General features: G+C 40.1%; 1 protein-coding gene across 6 annotated transcripts in view; it reads left to right on the top strand.

The window, feature by feature from the left end:
* Positions 1-6225, top strand: part of LOC127681612 (zinc finger protein 420-like) — a 662660-nt gene that overhangs the window by 340687 nt on the left and 315748 nt on the right. The window lies entirely within an intron of this gene.

Below are 6225 nucleotides of genomic sequence, written 5' to 3'. Positions count from 1 at the left end.
TTGAGAAAGTATTTCTGCTGGGTAAATGTGGCATTTGTTTTATTCAGGGTTTATTTTTTGCAACACTTGGGGCTCCAAAAAGAGAATTAGTATGATTTTGTAAAACTTGTGAAACCCTTCTCGCAATGTTCAAATCTTTGATAATGGCAACTGTGTATGCTGAGAGAAACTCTGAAAATGTGACTATGTAGTAAAGTTTTCTTTGAACTTTTACTTGTTCACTCTCAAATATTACAAGATGAAGACAAGTGGGGAAGCCATAAGAATATAATATTGTGTAAAAATTTCTTGAGAATGCCATAGGAATATAAAATAGTTTAAAATTTTCTTTGAGATAGAAATAATCTATTCCAAAGAGAACCTAATTAAAGTTTGTATTATATAAAAGATCTAATAAAAATATTTAATAAAATTGTCAGTATTCTGCATATAAAATTCAAATGAACAAATTTAGATTGTACTTAAAAGTGTATTTGTGAAACTGAGCCACCAAAACTGCAAGTTCTTCATCCTATGTGTATGTCTAGAGATGTGAAGTGTGCTTTGAGTATCCAGTATTCATAATTCATATCAAATGTTGGTTTCATGTTTCAGTATAACAACTGACTTATGAGTCCTTTGTGCTCTAGTCAGCAACTCCTTCCCCATTGTCCTGTAGATAAAGCTGAATGATTTAACAAGTTTCACCTGGTTGTTTTTAGTTTGTACTTGGGATATTTAGATGAATATATGTTGAATCTTTCCTGGAAATGTTTCTCATGAAATATATGTTGAAGTCATGAATGTTTTTTGTAAACCTGTACCATAAACTTAAAAATAGTGATTTTTCAATAGATAGGTATCAACCCCTTAGGTGCTAGAATGACTTTGTCACAAGGGTTGCCTAAGATAAATTGAATACATATATTTCTAATGGTCCTAGAACTGAGAAATCATTCATTCAACACCATGTTAATCTTCCCATATACAAATAATTTGAATTGTATTTCAGGTTTTAGCATTACAAAAGTATGAAACACTGTATTAGTGATGCTGATTTATGTTAGCTAAAACAAGGAAGATTCTGTTCAATGTTGCAGGCTTACTGCCATAATTGTACTATGTTAAGTTTTTAAAAAAGTCTAAAAACAGAGCCTTGCTGGGCGGTGGTTGCACACGCCTCTAATCCTAGCACTCTGGGAGGCAGAGGCAGGCGGATTTCTGAGTTCGAGGCCAGCCTGGTGTACAGAGTGAGTTCCAGGACAGCCAGGGCTCAAAAAAAAAGCCAGTCTCAAAAAAACAAAACAAAACAAAAAAAAACAAAAAACAAAAAAACCAAACAAACAAAAACAAAACAAAACAAGCAAACAAACAAAAAAAAAAAAAAAAAAACAGAGCCTCAGCAATACGCCTTCTTTCTCGTTTGATTTCAATAGGGAATAAGAGAAAATTCTTCAAAAAAATAATTGGTAACATGGCTTTATAGTTTTCATGGATAGCCACTGAGGCTATGTTTTGTAAATCCATGGCCCTAGAGTCATTAATTCCCTTTAATTGTAGAAAACTCTAATGACACACAGAACAGTGACACACATAAGCACATTTTCCAAATTATTGTGGTGTGCTATCTTGTGCTTTAATACTCCACTACCAGGAATGAATTTTATTTCCATTCGTTTCACAAATCATTTACAGAATGGTACAACTAGATACATCTCAAAATATATAGTCTGAAGAAAACCACACAGGTTACTATTAATATATTATCTTTTTCTTAAATTTAGATGTTAATCCATCCATACAAATATTATAAATCTATAATCTTGAAAGAAATGCCTTTTGAGTAGTAGATGAGGTACATGCTCATGCTTAGTTTAGAAATCCAAACTAATATATCCGATCTAAAATAAGTAAATAAATACAAATAAAAAAAATAAAAGGAACACACAAAAAACCAAATGCCCCTGAATATTTTATTTTATCAGTTGCTTTGTTTTCATGTATGAATCTCAAATTTAAAATGAAAAAGTATTTAATTTTGTTTTGTTTTCTTTTAAATATGTGTTTACCCTGCATGTATTTCTGCATGTGCATCATGTGAATGCCTTCTGCCCATGAACACCAGAAGAGACTATCAAGTTTCCTGAAACTGGATTTACAGAAAGTTATGAAACACCCATGTAGGTGATGGGAATTGAACCTGGAACCTCCAAAAGAACAGGAAGTGCCATCGGATCCATCATTTCTCTAGCCTGAAACTGGAACATAAAAAAATTACTCATGTGTGTGAACACGTGCAAAAGTGTGTAAAGATGCCAGAGAGGAGTGTGTTGGGTCCCCTGCAGCTAGAGTTCCAGGCATCTGTGCTCCACTGGATATGGATGATACAATGCTGGATTCTGATGTAGAAGTGTACTAGTTATTTTTCCTCTAATATGGTAAAACACCAAGAGCAAGGCAGCCGACAGGAAAGGTTCTACTTGGGTCTTATGGTTCCTATAGTTTAGAACACATGGTGAAGGGCAAAGTGTGGCAGCATGGCAACTGAGATTCAGCATGGCTAGAATCTGAGAGCTCAGATACCAAACCACAAAGAGGACATAGATAGAATGTCCTCAGAATAGTGAGTCTTTAAATTCCCAAACCTACATTCAGTGACATTATTCCTCCAAGGTCACACTTCTACAGAAACTCTTATCTGCTCATAGACAGCTATCTATGTAGATCTAACAGCTACCAAAAAGTCTAGAATCCTGAGGAGGGTCCAGGGAAACATGCCGATATTCCTTAATCATGAGACAGTGGCAGAAGGGTTATAAGTAAATGGTGATTCACATCCCAGAGAGTACATAGAATATTTTCATTCAAACAACCACAAGTAGCATGTGCGCTTAACTGCTGAGATATCTCTCGAATGTCAAAGCTCAAATTTAATATCATGCAATCCTAAAGCATATAAACCATGGGAGAAACTGGATCACATTCTTAAACACTTGATAAGTGTGCTTCTGATGAGTTTTCTATCTGTAAGTTTCCTAATGAACCCTTGTTAGGATTGTGTGTAACCCACTTCTAGAATTAGGTCCAGAATTGAACATAAAAATACCAGGGACCTCATGAGAAGCCTCACACTGAGTCAAGGAGAGAGTTCATTCTACATGAGACACATTTTAAAGTGAGTTCCATACAGAGACACTGTATATGTGTGGATACACTGCACACATCCCAGAAGTGCATATGAAATCCTGATGACCACATCGGGTGTGGGTCCTTATCTTCCTTTGAAGTAGGGGGTTTCTTGTTCTGCCAGTGTGTATGACTGATTATATTTTCCAACAGCCTTTGTGATTCCTCCATCTCCACCTTTCACACCCCACAGGATTATGAACGCTTGCTATACACCTGGCTTTTACATTGGTCCAGGGGATTTGATTCAGGTCCTCAAACTTACATTGGAAGCATTCTTATCCATTGAGCCAGTTCCTCACACCTGAGATACTTTAACATTGACCTCAGTCTAGACTGCTTTAGGAACCATAACCCCTAACTATCTGGTAGATAACAACGTATCTAGACATGAGAGCTACAGAAAAATCTAGTGCCCTTTGCAGCATCCAGTGGCATGTGCATATGTTCGGTATACTGGAGGTAGAGGCAGAAGGATCTGAAGTTCAAGGACATCGTTGCCTACATTGTGAGTTCCAGACCAGCTTGCTCTTTTGAGACCATATGGTAGAGAATACACACAGAGAAAGTTACACTCTCAGTTGTGGGTGTGCACCCCCAGGTATCTGATGTCTACCTTAGGTGAAGTGAGACCAGATGAGTCAAGGACTCCTGGACTTGAAGAGGACTAGCAGAGAGGCTTACATGGAAGCCAAGTGTAGGGCCCTGAGCTCTGTTAGCACACTACTCATAGCACTTCATCCCCTCTGCACTTGAAATCCCACTTTCAATACCTCAGAGACAGAGGGGTCAACCTAGGACAGACAGCTCAGACACCTCCATCTTGGTCACTTCCAGCTCTCAGGTGCTTCTTTTCAGCGCAGGGGAGGGGTCTGATAGCATGGCTAGAATACTGCCGCCTTTTAGGTAGTCAGTCCACCGGGCTTCTAGTGGAAGGGACAGAGCTGGAGAAACTGAGGCTATGATTATGTTAGTGTTGGGTTCTTTGTGGGGGTGGCAAGGCCTGGAATGAGAATAGTGAGGTCTTGGGAGCTACTAGGGAAGATATGACTAGGAAAATATTGTGGGGTGCCTCAGGGATACTTGAGATCCTCTACTCCTCCTATAGCTTGGAGGGAGGGCCTCCTTCCTGAATAGCATGGAGCAGTTGTCAAGGAGTGTCAAAGTTGTATGGGACAACTTTTTTGAGTTTTGACTCCTTCATATTGATAGGATCTGTCCTACCAGGACAACTTCCCATGTCAGGGTGGGACACACCCTGAACCCTAGCTGGTGAGGATGGGCTTGTTGCTGATAGGTACTGGCACTGTGCTGCTCCACACGACACAGAGGAGCAGCAGTCCATACTCAGAGCTTTTTTTCGGAATTTGTGGGGAGGATGTCCCAGCCCAGCAGACAGTGCTGTGGACAGCAAATGTTAAAGGCATATGTCTTACACACCTATGGAAAAGTCACCTGAGCAGCCACGATTCCCTGCCTGAGGCAGAAGCTGACTTTACCCAATGGTTTACCATAGGTCATCCCTTACCGAATTTTTATTTCAGTTTTGTGCAGGTGTTCCTAACCACTTATTGAACTCGGTTTTCTATCCTAAGCTGTCTTCATTTCCTTCAAACAACAGCTATTATATTCTTGTCTACCATACATGTTGTTCTTGTCCTCTTTGAGTTGATTGACATGTTCTGCAAGTTTTGATCCCCTTGATCCTGACTGGTTTTTCAGTTCTGTATTTGGATATTATGCAAATTGTTCTTATCAGTTACATATATTTTCTGTGCTTTTAGACTAGGGCATTTTATCTTAGTTTTACGTTGTTATAGAAATGGGTTGTGAGCATCAGAATTAAGAGAGATTATTCAGTTCTATGTGTTTTTAGCGCCAGGGGACTGGTATTTCAATGTGAGAAGTTAGGCAGAATAACTTGTATCTGAAGGGTTCAGAACCCACTGTGGTGTCCTACTCCATCCAGTTCTGGTGGAGACTGCCAGCAAATTTGTGGGGAAGGTGTATAGTGTAAGCCTTGTGCATCCTGACAGCTGCAGTTGTATGGAAGGCAGCCTGCAACAGAGTGGGAGGAATGGTTTATTTTGAGGAGAGTCATCACAACTGTCTGATCAGATGCATTTAAGAAGACTACAAAAACCAACAATGAAGCAAGCAACCAAGGAAAAGCAAACAAACAAAGATACAAAAAGAGCTGAGAGGAACTGGAAGCTAATTAATTAAAAGAGTCCAAATTAGGGGGATTCATAAGGAACATGCAACAGGAAGCTGCTAAATATTGGGCTGATCCAAAAGGAGTTGCTCCAAGGAACCAGGCCATAGAGACAGAAAATGCTACCATTCCTGCATTCTCCATGTATCAGGGTTGTCTCCACGGTCAGATACTCTTAATGGTGGATGGAGACTAGTGCCAAGTATATGAGATTCCAGGACTCTTCCTTAGCTACAGTTGCCAATTGTTGTGATCATAAAAAGAGGAACAGGTATTAAAATATGTTCTAGGGTTTGTGGGCATAGGGGGTGCCTCAGACGTCCCATGCCAAGGCATCCCTTCCCTCTGAGAGACCACACATAAGATAGTGTAATATAGAATAGAGTTTATTCAGGACATGGGGAGGGGATTTAAGAGGATAGAGGCAGAGAAAGGCAGAGAGAGGAAGAGAGTAGAGAAGTAGAGGCCAGCCATGACCATGGAGAGAGAAGGTGGAAAGGGAAGGAGTAAGGGAAGAGTCCAAGAGGTCAAGAGAGACCAAGAGGATAAGAGAGAGGATGGGCAAGCAGCCCATTTTATAATGGACCAGACCCACCTGGCTGTTGCCAGGTAACTGTGGGGAAGGACATACATGGCTGTTGCCAGGTAGCTGTGGGGTGGAGCTTAGACAATATCCTAACATTCTAGAACCTGTCTTAATAACCCTTTCTTTTTTTATGATCACAGTGGTGCACTGTGACTCAGATCCAGAAACTCTGCAGGTTTTCAGACCATCTCAGCCACAACCACGCTCACTAGCCCAGACATGGTAGCCCCTCTCTTATTCCCGCGCCCCATCCCCACCC

Source organism: Apodemus sylvaticus, chromosome 3, assembly GCF_947179515.1.
Source record: "Apodemus sylvaticus chromosome 3, mApoSyl1.1, whole genome shotgun sequence".
Taxonomy (NCBI): Eukaryota; Metazoa; Chordata; class Mammalia; order Rodentia; family Muridae; genus Apodemus; species Apodemus sylvaticus.
The sequence above is the reverse complement of the archived record's forward strand: the minus strand, read 5'-3'. Positions and strand labels throughout refer to the sequence as shown.